The sequence below is a fragment of the Scyliorhinus torazame genome, chromosome 17, assembly GCF_047496885.1.
Source record: "Scyliorhinus torazame isolate Kashiwa2021f chromosome 17, sScyTor2.1, whole genome shotgun sequence".
In the NCBI taxonomy this organism is placed as follows: domain Eukaryota; kingdom Metazoa; phylum Chordata; class Chondrichthyes; order Carcharhiniformes; family Scyliorhinidae; genus Scyliorhinus; species Scyliorhinus torazame.
Genome location: NC_092723.1, coordinates 89448000 through 89465915, shown reverse-complemented (window position 1 = coordinate 89465915; position 17916 = coordinate 89448000). Strand labels below are relative to the sequence as shown.

General features: G+C 48.9%; 1 protein-coding gene and 1 non-coding gene across 5 annotated transcripts in view; both read right to left on the bottom strand.

Annotated features, from left to right (window-relative positions):
- kdm5ba (lysine demethylase 5Ba) overlaps positions 1-17916 on the bottom strand; it is a 676108-nt gene that overhangs the window by 542727 nt on the left and 115465 nt on the right. The gene's annotated exons all lie outside the window — the stretch shown is intronic.
- trnag-ccc (transfer RNA glycine (anticodon CCC)) lies at positions 12375-12445 on the bottom strand. The gene has a single exon. It is a non-coding gene; the product is annotated as a tRNA-Gly (tRNA).

Here is a 17916-nt window from a genome sequence, read left to right as displayed (position 1 = left end):
ACTCCGGAACTCAATCCCTCTACCAATAAAGGCCTTCTTCACAACCCTTTCAACCTGGGTGGCAACTATCAGGGATCTATGTACATGGACACCGAGATCCCTCTGCTCACCCACACTTCCAAGAACTTTACCATTAGCCAAATATTCCGCATTCCTGTTATTCCTTCCAAAGTGAATCACCTCACACTTCTCGACATTAAACTCCATTTGCCACCTCTCAGCCCAGCTCTGCAGCTTATCTATGTCCCTCTGTAACCTGCTACATCCTTCCGCACTGTCGACAACACCACCGACTTTAGTATCGTCTGCAAATTTACTCACCCACCCTTCTGCACCCTCCTCTAGGTCATTTATAAAAATGACAAACAGCAACGGCCCCAGAACAGATCCTTGTGGTACGCCACTTGTAACTGAACTCCATTCTGAACATTTCCCACCAACTACCACCCTCTGTCTTCTTTCAGCTAGCCAATTTCTGATCCATATCTCTAAATCACCCTCAAACCCCAGCCTCCGTATTTTCTGCAATAGCCTACCGCGGGGAACCTTATCAAACGCTTTACTGAAATCCATATACACCACATCAACTGCTCTACCCTCATCTACCTGTTCAGTCACCTTCTCAAAGAACTCAATAAGGTTTGTGAGGCATGACCTACCCTTCACAAAGCCATGCTGACTATCCCTAATCATATTATTCCTATCTAGATGATTATAAATCTTGACTCTTATAATCCCCTCCAAGACTTTACCCACAACAGACATGAGGCTCACGTGAGGTCTATAGTTGCCAGGGTTGTCTCTACTCCCCTTCTTGAAGGAAGGAACCACATTTGCTATCCTCCAGTCCTCTGGCACTATTCCTGTAGCCAATGATGACATAAAAATCGAAGCCAAAGGCTCAGCAATCTCTTCCCTGGCTTCCCAGAGAATCCTAGGATAAATCCCATCGGGCCCCGGGGACTTATCTATTTTCAGCCTGTCCAGAATTGCCAACACCTCTTCCCTACGTACCTCAATGCCATCTATTCTAATAGCCTGGGTCTCAGCATTCTCCTCCACAACATTATCTTTTTCCTGAGTGAATACTGACGAAAAATATTCATTTAGTATCTCGCCTATCTCTTCAGACTCCACACACAATTTCCCATCCCTGTCCTTGACCGGCCCTACTCTTACCCTAGTCATTCTTTTATTCCTGACATACCTATAGAAAGCTTTTGGGTTTTCCTTGATCCTACCTGCCAAATACTTCTCATGTCCCCTCCTTGCTCGTCTTAGCTCTCTCTTTAGTTCCTTCCTCGCTACCTTGTAACTATCAAGCGCCCCAACTGAAACTTCACACCTCATCTTCACATAGGCCTCCTTCTTCCTCTTAACAAGAGATTCCACTTCTTTGGGAAACCACGGTTCCCTCGCTCGACGCCTTCCTCCCTGCCTGACCGGTACGTACTTATCAAGAACACGCAGTAGCTGTTCCTTGAACAAGCTCCACATATCCAGTGTGCCCAACACTTGCAGCCTACTTTTCCAACCTACCCCTCCCAAGTCATGTCTAATGGCATCATAATTGCCCTTCCCCCAGCTATAACTCCTGCCCTGCGGGGTATACTTATCCCTTTCCATCACTAACGTAAACGTCACCGAATTGCGGTCACTGTCCCCAAAGTGCTCACCTACCTCCAAATCTAACACCTGGCCTGGTTCATTACCCAAAACCAAATCCAACGTGGCCTCACCTCTTGTTGGCCTGTCAACATAATGTGTCAGGAAACCCTCCTGCACACATTGTACAAAAAACGACCCATCTAATGTACTCGAACTATATCTTTTCCAGTCAATATTTGGGAAGTTAAATTCTCCCATAATAACTACCCTGTTACTTTCGCTCTTATCCAGAATCATCTTCGCCATCCTTTCCTCTACATCCCTAGAACTATTTGGAGGCCTATAGAAAACTCCCAACAGGGTGACCTCTCCTTTCCTGTTTCTAACCTCAGCCCATACTACCTCGGAAGAAGAGTCCCCATCTAGCATCCTCTCCGCCACCGTAATACTGTTCTTGACTAGCAGCGCCACACCTCCCCCTCTTTTGCCTCCTTCTCTGAGCTTAGTAAAACACCTAAACCCCGGAACCTGCAACAACCATTCCTGTCCCTGCTCTATCCATGTCTCCGAAATGGCCACAACATCGAAGTCCCAGGTACCAACCCATGCTGCCAGTTCCCCTACCTTATTTCGTATACTCCTGGCATTGAAGTAGACACACTTTAAACCACCTACCTGAACACTGGCCCCCTCCTGCGACGTCAAATCTGTGCTCCTGACCTTTATACTCTCAATCTCCCGTACCCTAAAACTACAATCCAGGTTCCCATGCCCCTGCTGCATTAGTTTAAACACCCCCAAAGAGCACTAACAAATCTCCCCCCCCAGGATATATGTGCCCCTCAGGTTCAGATGTAGACCATCCTGCCTGTAGAGGTCCCACCTTCCCCAGAAAGAGCCCCAGTTATCCAGAAATCTGAATCCCTCCCACCTGCACCATCCCTGTAGCCACGTGTTTAATTGCTCTCTCTCCCTATTCCTCGTCTCATTATCACGTGGCACGGGCAACAACCCAGAGATAACAACTCTGTTCTCGTTCTGAGCTTCCATCCTAGCTCCCTGAAAGCCTGCCTGACATCCTTGTCCCCTTTCCTACCTATGTCGTTGGTGCCAATGTGGACCACGACTTGGGGCTGCTCCCCCTCCCCCCTAAGGACCCGGAAAACACGATCCGAGACATCACGTACCCTTGCACCCGGGAGGCAACATACCAAACGTGAGTCTCTCACGCTCCCACAAAATCTCCTATCTGTGCCCCTGACTATCGAGTCCCCAATTACTAATGCTCTGCTCCTCTCCCCCCTTCCCTGCTGAGCAACAGGGACAGGCTCCGTGCCAGAGGCCCGTACCCCATGGCTTACCCCTGGTAAGTCGTCCCCCCCACAAGTATCCAAAGCGGTATACTTGTTACTCAGGGGAACGACCGCAGGGAGTCCCTGCACCGACTGCTTCTGACATGTCCAAGGAAATTCTGAGGGTACGGACAAGGAAGGGGGAAGCAGTGTCGGAGCCAGGCAACATTAATGAGGCATTTAGGGAGTATTCCAAGAAGCTGTATAGGGCTGAGCCGGGTGGTGAGGAAGGTGTTATGGGGCTGTTTCTGGATGAGTTGGAATTCCTAAGGCTGGATAAAGAGAGAGGAGAGCTGGAGGAACTACTAGGGCTGATAGGTGTGATGGATAACAAAAGACAGATGAAGTCAGGGAAGGCCCTGGGGCTGAAGGGCTACCTGTCAAAGTTCTATAAAGAGTTTGTGATGGAGTTGGCACCACCATTTGCTGGGGATGTATAACGAGTCACTGGAGAAGGGAGAGCTACCGGAGACACTGATCCAGGTGTCAATCATGCTAATCCGGAAAAGGGGAAGGACCTGGAATGTGGGTCATAAAGGCCCATTTCACTGCTAAACATGGATGTGAAAGTTTTGGCCAAGTTAATGGCGAGGAGGATGGTAGGATGCATTGCAGGGGTTGTTGCAGAGGACCAAACGCGTTTTGTAAATGGCAGGCAGTATTCCAGTAACATCAGGAGGCGTTTAATGTGATCATGACCCGTCAAAGTGCGAGTACCAGAAGTGGTGGTCTCTTTGGATGCAGATAAAGCTTTCCAATGGGTGGTGTGAAATGAATGAAAATCGCTTATTGTCACAAGTAGGCTTCAAATGAAGTTACTGTGAAAAGTCCCTAGTCGCCACATTCCGGCGCCTGTTCAGGAAGGCTGGTACGGGAATTAAACCCGTGTTGCTGGCCTGCCTTGGTCTGCTTTAAAAGCCAGCTATTTAGCCCTGTGCTAAACCAGCCCAGATGTAGTGGTACCGGTTTGATATTCTGGGGAGGTTCGGGTTTGCCCCGAAGTTTGTGGCGTGGGTGCATCTGTTGTATGTGGCCCCGGTGGCGAGTGTACGGGCAAATGAGATGAGTTGACGGAGTTTCGGGTTGCACAGGGGATCAAAGCAGGGTGTCCATTGTCACCGCTGTTGTTTGCGCTGGCGATATAGCCCTTGGTGATGTCCCTTTTAGGGGCCAAGTAGAGTGGCAGGGGATTTTGGAGGGAGTAGGCAACACCAGGTGTCGCTATACGCAGACGACCTGCTGCTGTTCGTGTTGGACCCGGAGAGTATGGGGAGAATTATGGACATATGGAGAGGTTCGGGGCCTTCTCGGGTTATAAGCTGAACGTTGGAAAGAATGAGTTGTTTCCGGTGAATGCGGCAGGCGGGGGAGCCAATCTAGGGGTGTTGCCATTTAGGGTAACCAGGGACAGGTTCAGGAATCTAGGGGTCCAGGTGACAGGGGAGTGGTCGACAATGCACAAGTGTAACCTGGTGGAGGTGGTTAGGGAGGATTTTAGGAGATGGGATGTTACATCTGACACTGGCAGGGATAGTCCAGGTGGTTTAATGAACCTTCTGCCAAGGTTCCTGGTTTTATTCCCAAAGGTCTTTTTTGGGAAACTAGTCGCAGTGATTTCAGAGTTTATATGGGTGGGGAAGGTACCTAGGATAAAGAGGGCCCTGTAACAGAGGCAGAAAGGGGGTTGGCACTACCAAACCTGCTGCATAACTACTGGGCTGCGAATGCGGAGAAGGTGAGACGGTGGTGGGAAGGAGATGGGTTAAAATGGGTTAGGATGGAGGAGGAGTACTATAGAGGGCCCAATCTGATGGGCATGGTGACAGGGTCGCTTCCGCGGGCGCCTGGGAAGTACATGGTGAGTCCAGTGGTGCAGTCCACGATTCGGGTGTGGAACCAGTTGAGGAGACACTTTAGGATGGAGGCAATGTTGGGGCTGACACCGTTGTGTGGGAACCATGGGTTTAAGTTGGCACGTATAGGAAGCAGAGGGAGGTGGGGCTGGTGAAGGCGAGAGATTTGCACCTGGAGGAGAGGTTTACAGGTTTGGAAGAGCTGCGGGAGAGGGTGGGGCTGCCGAAGAGAAGTCAGTCCAGGTATGTGAAAGTGAGGGACTTTGCGTAGAAGGAATGGAAAGGGTTTCCCAAGCTGCCAGAGAATAGCATGTTGGAGTGGTTGCTGCTCCTTAATGAGGAAGGGGAGAGCAGGTTTGGTAATGTATATGGGTGTCTAGGGGGAGCACACGTCGTGAGGATTAAAATAAATGGAGGGGGAGATGTTAGGATGGAGTGTGGAGTGAGGCGATGTATTGGATAAATTCCACCTCCTGGTGAGCGAGGATAAGTTTGATTCAATTTAAGGTGGTACATATGACTCATAGAATACACATAGAATACACTGTGCAGAAGGAGGCCACCCGGCCCATCGAGTCTGCACAGGCCCCCGAAAAGAGCTACCCATAAACCCACCTAAGCGTTTTTGGACATAAGGGCAATTTAGCATGGCCAATCCACCTGACCTGCACATCTTAGGACTGTGGGAGGAAACCCACGCAGACATGGGGAGAACGTGCAGACTCTGAACAGACAAGTGCCCTAAGCCAGGAATCTAACCTGGGACCCAGAACTGTGAAGCCACAGTGCTAAGCACTGTGCTACCATGCCTCGGTGTGAGTGTGTTCTTCCAGGGGGTGGCAGATGAATGTGAGAAATGTGGTCGAGGACCAGCAAATCGCGTGCATATGTTCTGGGGCGGGACCCCGAGAAGAACATAAGAACACTGGCCCCTCGAGCCTGCTCTGCCATTCAATGAGATCATGGCTGATCATTTGTGGACTCAGCTCCACTTTCCGGCACAACATCGTAGGCTGAAGGGCCTGTTCTGTGCTGTATTTTTCTATGTTCCATGTTTTTCTATGTTTTATGAACACCATAACCCTTAATCCCTTTATTCTTCAAAAAACTATCTATCTTTATCTTAAAAACATTTAATGAAGGAGCCTCAACTGCTTCACTAGGCAAGGAATTCCATAGATTCACAACCCTTTGGGTGAAGAAGTTCCTCCTAAACTCAGTCCTAAATCTACTTCCGCTTATTTTGAGGCTATGCCCCCAATTCCGCTTTCACCCGCCGGTGGAAACAACCTGCCCGCATCTATCCTATCTATTCCCTTCATAATTTTATATGTTTCCATAAGATCCCCCCCTCATCCTTCTAAATTCCAATGAATACAGTCCCAGGCTACTCAACCTCTCCTCGTAATCCAACCCCTTCAGCTCTGGGATTAACCTCGTGAATCTCCTCTGCACACCCTCCAGCGCCAGTACGTCCTTTCTCAGGTAAGGAGACCAAAACTGAACACAATACTCCAGGTGTGGCCTCACTAACACCTTATACAATTGCAGCCTAACCTCCCTAGTCTTAAACTTCACCCCTCTAGCAATGAAGGACAAAATTCCATTTGCCTTCTTAATCACCTTAAGTTGGGGAAATACTGGGAGGGGGTTTTCGGGACGCTATCAAAGATTGTGGGGGTAGAGGCCGGGCCAGACATAATGGTGGTGATTTGGGGAGGAATCGGAAATGCCGGTGCTGGTAGAGGGAAGGAGGGCCGATGTGATGGCCTTCGCCTCCCTTATTGTAAAGGATATTGTTGGATTGGCAATCGGCAACACCATGGGAGGTGGCGTCCTGACTGGGGAACCTGTACGATTTCCTCCGGCTGCAAACGATCAAGTTCGAGTTGAGGTGATCAGCAGAGGGCTTTGAGAGACGGTGGGGACGGTTAATATTTGAGGAATTGTTTGTCGTGGGGGCGGACGGACGGACGGTGGGGTAAAAGACAAACTCTTTGCATGAACTGTGAACTATGGGTGTGTTGATAATGTTTTTTGATACATGTTTTTGTACTTTTGAATATGTTTGGAATAAAATACATTTTTTTTAAAAAATAAATTTAAATTGGGTTACAGCCAAACTGAAGCTGGACCAGAACTGTGCACCCCATTTGACCAAACTCAGCTTCCAACTTCCACATCCTCTCCATCAGTGAGACTACTTCCACCTCTATAATAATAATAATCTTTTATTGTCACAAGTATGAAGTTACTGTGAAAAGCCGCTGGTCACCACATTCCGGCGCCTGTTCGGGGAGGCCGGTATGGGAATTAAACCTGCGCTGCTAGCCTTGTTCTGCATTACAAACCACCTGTCCCGCCCACTGAGAACATCACCTGTTTCCACCCTTGCCTCAGCCCATCTTCCAAAAGTTACACCAACACATTTGTTACCTCCACATTCTACTATTCCACAGTTTTCTGGGTCAGCCCTCAACCATCACTCCATAAACAAGAGGTAAAGGAGGCAATTGGGAAGATGCAATCCAGGAAGGCGGCAGGACCAGATGGATTCCCAGTGGAGTATTACCAAGAAGTTCAAAGACAAATTGGCGCCGCTGATGGTGGGTATGTTTGAGGAGGCGATAGGGAAGGGAGTGCTACCACAAACCTTCGGACAGGCTTTGATCTCCCTGCTGTTAAGGAAAGACAAGGACCCTATCGGTCCTCCACACCTTCATCAAGTGTGGGTCGTATAGGTCCATATTGTTACTGAATGTAGACACCAAGTCACTGGTTGGAGGGGTGCCTCCCGAAGGTGATAGGGGAAGACCACACAGGGTTTGTGAAAGAAGGTAGCTATTTTTGAATATCAGGAAGTTATTAAATGTAATCATGACGTCGGCCAAGGGAAAGGAGACGGTGTGGTTGTGGCGCTAGATGCAGAAAAGGTGTTCCATCAGGTAGAGGGGGGTACGTGGTGAGGGTACTTGATGGCGGTCCTAGAGTGATTCGGATTCGGCTGAGATTTACGGAATGGGTACAGCTACTATATAGGGAACCGATGGCGAGTGTCCGCACAAATAATATGAGCTCAGGGTATCTTACTCTGCACCGGTGTACCAGGCAGGGGTGCCCTATGTCACCCCAGCTATTTGCATTAGCGATAGAGCCTTTGGCCATCGCTTTAAGGAGCTCAGAACTGTGGAAGTGGATAGTATGGGATGGGGGGGGGGGAATGGAACATGGGGGGTGGGATTCTCCGTCAGCCCACGCCAAAATCCAGATGCGATTGGACCCTCTTAAATTATAGCTTCCTGCACAACCTCATTCCTACATTGTCAGCTGTGTCTTCAACAGTCTTCAACTGGCCACATCGTAAATTCAGCAATTCTTTCCACCTCCCCAACTCTTTGCTCCGCTTCAAACCACTCTTCAGAACTTTGAATCTATTTGACCCAACATCTGTGGTTTGGTGTCAAATTTTATCTCAGAATGCTTCTGGGATTCTATTCAAATTATCATCTAATGCCCTCTTGAATGTCTCAATTGAACCTGCTTCCGCCTGTAGCCACCTGGGTTGGCCAATTCCCGACTTAAAATGGAGAACCGCTAAGGCTGAAGGGAAATTCAGCCAACACCCAGGCAAAGACTAGCAAATACAGAAATCATGTGTATTGAAACCTGTAAGACACCAGACAGCACTGAAACAGCAGCCATCTGCATAGTAATGAGCAACTCCAAGGCACAATTGCAACAGTTAAGGTGAAAAAAGCCAAGCCAGACTCCTCGGCGCCAGCAGGAGCCAAGACAAAGGAAGGCCAACGGATATTTAGGGACCGCCCAGCGATCAGGGAACAACTCCAGTATTGGAGAAATCGATCCAAATGATCGGAACGCAGTCCAATCATTTGGAACCAGGTACGGGGTCCGCCCCGAAGGGCGGGAAGCCCCTGGGGACTATAAAGTAACGCCCCCAAGTTCAAATCGTCCTTCTTGACAGGGTCACTCAGCAACCCCAGGGAGTGAACTGTCCAGCGGCCGCCAACCAAGTAAGTATCAAGTCAACGCTCGCTACGAGATAGGTGCTCCTAGCTACCAGTCCATACCAGCTTTTGAATCCTGCAGACTCAGGACCTGAACGAAAGGCCATTTGTTCCCCTGACCTGGTGGGCCAATTCCGAAGCTAAGTCTTTTAGTGATAGGAATAGGCTAGAAAGTAGAGTTTATGCATGAGTAGTGATTTACCGAGTATAATAAATGTGTTTTGGTTTGAATCTTACTAATTGGTGTGTTGAGTTATTGATCATTACTTGACTTGAACCTCGTGGCGGCATTATACCTGGCGACTCTAGAGCAAAGGATTTAGAAACAGAGCAAATTACGAATTAAGAGCCAACCAAAAGTTAGCAACACACCACACTTCCAGGCAGTGCATTCCAGACTCGAACCTCGAGCTGGGTGAAGTATTTTCTCACATCACACTTACTTCTTTTGAAAATTATTTTAAATCTGTGCCCTCTCGTTCTCGATATTTTTGCGAGTGGGAACAATGTTTTCCCGTCCATTCTGTCCAACATCCTCATGATTTTGAGCACCTCTTTCAGATCTCTTCTTAGCTTTCTTCTCTCCAAGAACAGTCTCAATCTCTTCAAGCTAACTTCATAACTGTTCGCATCCCTGATGTAGCCACCTGGGTTGGCCACATCCCGACTTAAAATGGAGATCCGCAATGACTACAGGGAAATTCAGCCAACACAGGCAAAAACTAGCAAGTGCAAAATCTCCTGTATATTAGAACTTGCAAAAGCCAAGACAGCACTGAAACCAGCAGCCATCTGCATACTAATGAGCGATCCACGGGAACAATTGAAACATCTAAGGTGAATAAGGCCAAGCCAGACTCCTCGGCACCAGCAGGAGCCAAGACAAAGGAAGGCCAACGGACACTTAGGGATCGCCCAGCGATCAGGGAACGGCCCCAGTATTGGAGAAATCGATCCAAGTGATCGGAACGTAGTCCAATCACTTGGAACCAGATACGGGATCCGCCCCGAACAGCGCGAAGCCCCTGGAGACTATAAAGTAAAGCCCCCAAGTTCAAATCGGTCTTTTTGACAGGGTCACTTTGCAGCGCGAAACAACCCTTGACAGTGAACTGCCTAGCTGCCGCATCAACCAAGTAAGTCTCCAGTCAACGCACGCTACAAGATAGGTGCTCCTAGCTACCAATCCATACCAGCTTTTGAATCCTGCAGACTCAGGATCGAACAAAAGGCCATTTGTTCCCCTGACCTGGTGGCCAGTTCCGAAGCTAAGTATAGGCCTTTTAGTGTTAGAGATAGTCGAGTAAGTAGAGTTTTATGCATGAGCAGTGATTTACTGTGTATAATAAGAGTGTTTTGATTTGAATCTTACTAATTGGTGTGTCGAGTTATTGATCAGCACTTGAACTTGAACCTCGTGGTGGTATCATAAAGTTACCTGGCGACTCTAGAGCAAAGGTTATTGAATCAGAGCAAATTAAGTAAAGACACAACGGGCAACGAATTAAGAGCCAACCAAAGTTAGCAACATTTACTGGCGACATCCTGACGGGACCCGACTTAGAAGTGGCTTAACCACTCCGGGAGAACCCAAAATTTGAATTAGAATCCTATTGGGAACAGAAAAAATCACAAGTGTTCAAGCAGTTCTGATCACTCCTCATAATTCGGAAGCGAGTTAATGCATGCGTAACTAACAGGGCTATAAGGTAAAACGGATAAGAATTTATTCCGAAAAACTGTCGGGAGTTTGTATTCCAGAAAATAGAAAACGCCATACCCGTGTTTACAGCACCGCCTTAGTACCCCTCGTTCCAAATTTTAAAAGAGCATTCAGATAGGAAAAATGGCAATGTAACGCCTCATGAACCCCCAGGAATTTGAGGTCGCAGTGACCAGCAGTAGAGTAGGACAGTGTCCCGTTTGGGAAGAAAAGATCAGGAAATATCTCAAAGGGAAAGGATGGCCCCTTTGGAGTGAATTCTGTGATAATGAGGAAACAGGTCCCGGGAGTATAGGACATACTTGGTGAGAGAACCTGTCAGAGATCCATAAGAAGAGCTTAGGGAAAGCTCGAAAGCCGATGGCAATCGTGTCCTGTCTTGCACGAGGCACAGAGGAGGTCTTTCGGACGCTCCGCAAAGAGATAGAAGAGCGACATCGAATGAGCAAGGTCGATGTTAGTAAGATCAAGAGAGAGAATATGGATTTAAGAAGGAAATTGGCAGCAAAGGACGGAGAGGTGGATGATGCCAAGTGGGCACACCAGTCTTGTCATCGAATTTAGTGCAGAAGGAGGCCATTCGGTCCATCGAGTCTGCACTGGTTCTTGGAAAGAGCACCCTACCCAAGGTCAACACCTACACCCTACCCCCATAACCCAGTAACCCCACCCTAAGGGCAATTTTGGACACTAAGGGCAATTTATCATGGCCAATCCACCTAACCTGCACATCTTTGGACTGTGGGAGGAAACCCGGAGGAAACCCACGCACACACGGGAGAATGTGCAGACTTCCCACAGACAGTGACCCAAGCCTTAATCAAACCTGGGACCCTGGAGCTGTGAAGCAATTGTGCTATCCACAATGCTACCGTGCTGCCCGTCTAGCGCATCTGAGCAGCTTCCAAACCCAATATGAGAAGGCCTATCAGGACAAGCAACGTGCAGTCCTGGTAAGAGAAGAGACAGAGAAACAGGTAGAGGCATTGCAAAGGCAGTGCAGCGATCTAAAGGCAGCGTTAAGAGCACTCCATACTGCCACCAGGGAGCACAGACAAAGCTCATTAGATCACGCAAAGTGCCGGAAGCAGATTGTGGAACTGCAGTCTTTGCTTTCAGTGCAAAATGGGTTTCAGAACACCTTTGGATCCCAATTAGGTGAGAAAGACGGCCATGATTGGAAAGAATTAAACAAAACCGCAGGAAACATGTGCGCAAGGAAAGCCCCAAAAGAGAAAAGCACCCCAACCCCCCACAGAGCAGATAGACCAGGCAACCATGAATCCAGTCACACCCACCGCACAGTCACATCGGAAGGAGACGCAGAATTCCTTTCCACCACCCCCTTAACTGTGACCCAATTACAGGACGCGTGCAAAAAGATCACACCATTCCTCCCCACCTCAGACCCCCACCACTTCTTTGCTAGAGTGAAGCTGCAGGCGACCATGTACGGCCTGGATGAGCGTGAGCAAGCGAAGCTCACAGTTTTAAGCTTAGACCCTTCGGTTGTAGCAGCCCTTCCCGACCAACAGAATGCAGGAGGAGGCACCCTTGCAGAGATGCACACGGCGATCCTAGATGCGATCGGCTATAACAGAGGTGACCCAGTAGAAGGCCTGAATAAGTGCAGGCAGAAGAAAACAGAACACCCCACAGCGTTTGCTGGACGCCTGTGGATCCATATTACAGCCGTTTTCGGAAACTTAGAACGCACTCATTTGTCCCAAGACAACATGGCAAAATGGACCCGCATCCTTATCTCCCATGCCACAGAGGCAGGACAAAAAGCCTGTACCAATTATTAGCGTGCGCCGCCCAGGAACCGAACCCGGGTCGCAAGAATGGGAATCTTGCATGATACCACTACACCAGCGGCGCAAGTAGCCTGTACCAATTATGACCCCTCGGAAGAAGCTCACAACGAAAAATGGGTTTTAAAGAGGTTGTCGCGCTCCTGGGAGCAATCTGTCCAAAACAAACCCGCAATTAGGAAACCCGAAGAACAGCAGGCAGAGGCAGATATCCAAGCAGTCAAAACGCACCAGAACCCCGCATGGGTGAACGAAGGCAGGAACAGCCCCCCACAGAAACCACAGGAGTGTTACAACTGTGAACAATTAGGACACTTTGCACGAGAATGCAATGCCCCACGAAAGCCACAGAAAGCCCAGCAGGCAGGAATTCTGAATAATAAGACAAAGCCCATACATAGTGTGAGCGCCCGTTCAGACCAGACAGACCTGAACGGAACTGACTGACGGTGTTCGGGCTCCCCCAGTTGGGTCTGCAACACCCTTTGCGAAAGGTCCGGCCGACCAGTCGTTGCAGCGAAAATACGGGGTCAGCCCATCGAATTTCTCTGGGACACAGGAGGGTCCCGCACCACAATTAATTCCGCCACCATGTTCCAAAAAGACATGTGGCCCACTACAGCCACAATCACCCTCAGTGGCTTCACAGGCCACTCACAACAGGGACACATCACAGCCCCTGTACCCATTCAAATTGGCAATATTACCACAAAACACCCCATAGTTTTGGTCGATCTAGACCACACAGCAGAACACATTTTGGGCATTGATTTCATGAACTCCCACACCCTTTCATTTGATCCAGTAAATCAATGTGTCTGGAAAATGACAAAGTCAGCAAGAGCCCCCGCAACGCTCACAGTAGGTGAGTATGCGAATAAGATTAGCGCAGTCGGCAATTTTTGGTTTGACCCGACCACGATTAGCACGGTCAAACAGGTTAGGGCAGTCCTTCAGAAAAACAGGACCACATTTGCAAGTCATAAACATGACTGTGGCAGGATGGCTGGTTCGGTTCAAATAACAGGACCTGACCCTAGACCCCAGAAACAATATGGTTTTCCCCAAGAGGCAGAGTGAGAAATCTCAAAGGTTATCGATAGCTTATTAGAACAGGGCGTACTTCGATCAGTAGCCTCTACTAATAATGCCCCGATTTCGCCAGTGAGAAAGCCCGATGGATCAGGGCGACTGACCATCGATTACCGGGGACTCAACAAAGTCACCCCCGCAGCAGCCCCCACAGTAGCCACAAGTCCTGAGACCATGCTCAAACAGGGACTAAACTCACGATATTTTACGGTTTTGGACATCAGTAACAGATTCTGGTCCATTCGATTGGCAAAAGCGTGCCAATACAAATTTGCCTTCACTTTTAAAGGACAGCAGTACGCATGGACATGCCTTCCACAAGGATTCCACAACTCCCCCTCCATTTTCCACCGACAGCTGGCAAATGGCTTATCAAAATTTTCTCGCCCCGAATGTCTGGCCCAGTACATGGACGACCTATTACTGCAGACAGACACCAAGGCAGAGCACATCAAGCTTCTGGCCGAACTCCTGGAACTCCTACAGCAGATTGGTTGCAAAGTAAACCCCTAGAAGGCCCAACTTTTGAAAGACAAAGTGGTATATTTGAGAACTATTATCACGCATGGTAAACGCGAGATCGAGCATAAAAGAATTGACTCGATTGTCAAATTGCCCCTTCCCCAGAATGTTTCCGCCCTCCGGTTGTTTTTAGGACTGGTTGGCTACTGCCGAAACCATATTGACGGTTTTGCCACCAAGGCAGCACCCCTCTCGGAGCTCCTAAAGAAAGGAGCCCCTTGGGAATGGCTTCCGCAGCACACAGATGATGTAGATGCCTTAAAGTGTGCACTCATTGCAGCCCCCGCACTACAGGTTCCAGAGCGGCTTTCCCCCTATGCTATAGAGATAGCTAGCACATACCGCACCCTTTCGGCCGTGCTCCTCCAAGAACGGCACGAACAGTTAAGACCCGTGGCTTACGTCTCCAGAGTTTTAGATCCTGTGGAGCAGGGATTTTCGGCCTGTGAAAGGCACCTGCTCGCAGTTTTCTGGGCAGTCCAATACTTCTCATACATCACCGGATTAAACCCCATCATAATCCTCACGGAACACACCCCCACCCAACTTTTACTAGACGAACGACTTAAGGACGGTTCAGTAAGCCAGATTAGAGCAGCCAGATGGACCCTTCTTTTACAGGGACGGGACATCACTGTAAAAAGGACCAAGACCCACACTTTCCTAGCCGACAACCTTCAGTACCCAGGCACCACCCACGAATGTGAAATCATCTCACTGCACCACAACACAGGCCCCTTTATCGCAAAAACACCCCCCAGAAAGATAGGTAGTTCACCCCAGAGCCCCCAGCACAGAGACACGTGCGCACCTTTGCGAATATATGTGGATGGTTCTTCCACTGTATTAAACGGGAAGCGCATTACAGGATGCGGCATATAAATTGAGGATGCGCAGGGACGCGCCCTATAAGAAATCTCATTAAAACTACCAGGACACTTAGGCGCGCAGGCGACTAGCAGCCATTGCGTACATTATAGATCACCCAGATTCCTTCCCCAGCCCAGCAGACATATACTCGGACAGCCTCTATATCTGTAACAGCTTCACAGAATTCCTACCCCTGTGGAAAGCAAGAGGATTTGTTTCCGCAGACGGAAAACCCCTCCCTTCAGCCCCATTGCTCCGGCACATTTTAGACAAAGCACAGGACAGGATTTTTGGCATCATTAATGTCCGAAGTCACCACCGTTCCTCCCCACCTGGAAATATAAAAGCCGACGCACTGGCTAAAGCAGGTTCCAGACATGGACATTTTTGGAACCCCCCCGAAAGCGCCCCAGTGAATGCAGTTCAGGTCTCACAGACTAATATCGAGGATTTAGTGCAGGCCCAGAAGCAAGATTAATCTCAGGGAGATTTTAAAAGGAAGCTTTCCAGCCCCATATGATAGGTTTAAAAATGCACTGACCACACATGATGGTGTGGTCCTAAAAGACACCCTTTATGTGGTTCCTGAACAGGACAGGAATCAGCTCATTTATTTGTTCCATGATAGTCATGGGCATCAGGGAATTGACCCCACTACAGCCCAGCTCAGGCAGCTCTGTTGGTGGCCGAGTTTAAAGGACGACGTCACGCACTACGTTGAAAATTGCCTCATCTGTGCTCAAAACAATCCGGACAGATACGCAAAGAAAGCTCAGCTTAGCCACACCCGCCCCGTTAATGGCCCCTGGACTAACCTCCAGATTGATTTTATAGGACCATTGCCCCCTAGCAGGAATGGTCACAAGTACGTGTTAGTTGTCATAGACACGTTTACAAAATGGGTAGAAGCATTCCCATCTAGGACAAATACGGCAAAGACTACCGCGAAGATTTTAACCCACCACATCTTTACAAGATGGGGACTCCCCCGCAGCATTGTATCCGACCAAGGTTCCCATTTTACTGGACGTGTCATGAAGAACGTCCTCACGATATTTGGCATTACCCAAAAATTCCACATCGCATACCACCCCCAGTCAAGTGGTATCGTGGAGCGAATGAATCGGACCCTAAAAGCAACCCTCAGGAAAATGGTCCAACAAAACAGCACCACTTGGGATTCAGTCCTCCCCTTTGCATTAATGTTTTTATGTGACACCGTTTCATCATCCACAGGATGACACACTCTCATGACCGGACGCCCCATGAAAGGCACAGAATTTTTATCAGGACTTGACTTGACCAGCCCCGAAGTGACGGCCCTCACACACGAGAACACAGTCAAACAATTAGTGGAAAATGTAAAAACGGCTCAGCTAGCAGCCGCAGTAAGATTAGGCACAAGGAAGAAACAGAGCAAGGACTGTTTCGACAAGACAGTGCACGCGACTGAGTTTGAAGTAGGACAGCAGGTCATACTCTCCATTTACAACCCCAGCGCGTTCCTGTCACCAACGTATTCGGGTCCGTACTCCATTGCGGGCAAAGTAAACCCCTCCGTGTACAAGATTAAGTACCCAGCTCAAGGCATATGGCTCGCAGTCTAACCACACACACGTCATGCTCGACGCAGCAGACCACGGCCCGCCCACAGCTCACGTATCCCCACCCTCCCCCAACATGCCCACCCCATCCACGGACTCGACCTCGACTCCACCCCCGAACTCTAGACTCCCGGAACGCCCACAGACATCAGCAGCAGAGACAGCGACTGTGACACAGACAATAGCCACAGCACGCCTCCATGCAACAGGACCCACACCCAGCGAATCTGAATACGATTCGAGTGATCCCTTCCTAATCAAATTCCTCAACAAGCCTCACCAAAGACCACCGCCCTATGACGACGACCCTGACTCCATCCCCACAGAATTAGATCCAACTTTTTGGCACCGTGACAATTCATACAGGCTCGTCCGAAATGACGAGATGGACCCTAAGTCACACCATGCCCTCATGCATTCCAGAGTATGGCATCTGGGAGAAGAGGATGACTTTGAGTCTGACTCCCAAAACGAGAACCGCTTTGCGACCTTGTTCGCAACTGATAACTGAGGTGTCCAGATGATGTTTTAAAAAGGAACCGCTTGGGAGAAACGGTGTCCTTTCTGATGGAACCTGCAGCATGTTGTTCAATGTTTGTTTGTTAGTGTTGTTATGTGCTGTTTGTAAACTCGGAAGTTTCACGGCCACACGCCATATTTGTGGGCAGAAACCTGTGAAAACTTGCCAGCACGCTTATCGGCAGAAACCGCTGAGAGCTTGCCAGCCCCCGTTCATAACTGCTCTTCTGGTTCGACGGTAGAACCTTTACAGCAACCCCCCACGATGACTACATTTTTGCCCGTTCTTGCCGGTTGCTCAGGCAGTAGAGAAATGGCATTGGTCTCCGCCCTGCCCGAGGACCCCCCTCTGGTCAGCTACGCTCGGGTAGAGCACATACGGCATTGGTCACCATCCTATCCGGGGATTCCATCCAAATCTTACCCGCCGCGGCCCATACGCACCCCATTTTTGACTCATTATGTTCATAATTCTTTTGTTTGGTTTTTGGCAACCTATGGTTGCTTCCCTCTGCTATTTACATCCTCAAACACTAGGATGGTAAATGACACAGGCTGCGAGACGGCTCGCAGTACGGCAGTACTTGCTTAGATGTCTAGTCCAAATTTTCGGTTAAAAAAAAAAATTAGGGAATCACACATGGTGACCAATTATAAAGGGAAATTGGCACTAAAAGACATGCTAACATTCAAGATATTACACAAGATAGTAACAGATATTATGCTTGGGTCCATGGAACTACGGAACTTCAGGAACTCCAGAGGAAGAAAAAGAAGAAGACAGAAAGACAGAAAGATGAAGACAACCTTCATGTTCACCTGGATCTTAGCAAGATCCCTTTGGTTGCGCGCGGATGCTACTGCCCTGACCCCTTGGCCACTTCCCGACTTAAAATGGAGATCCGCAAAGACTACAGGGAAATTCAGCCAA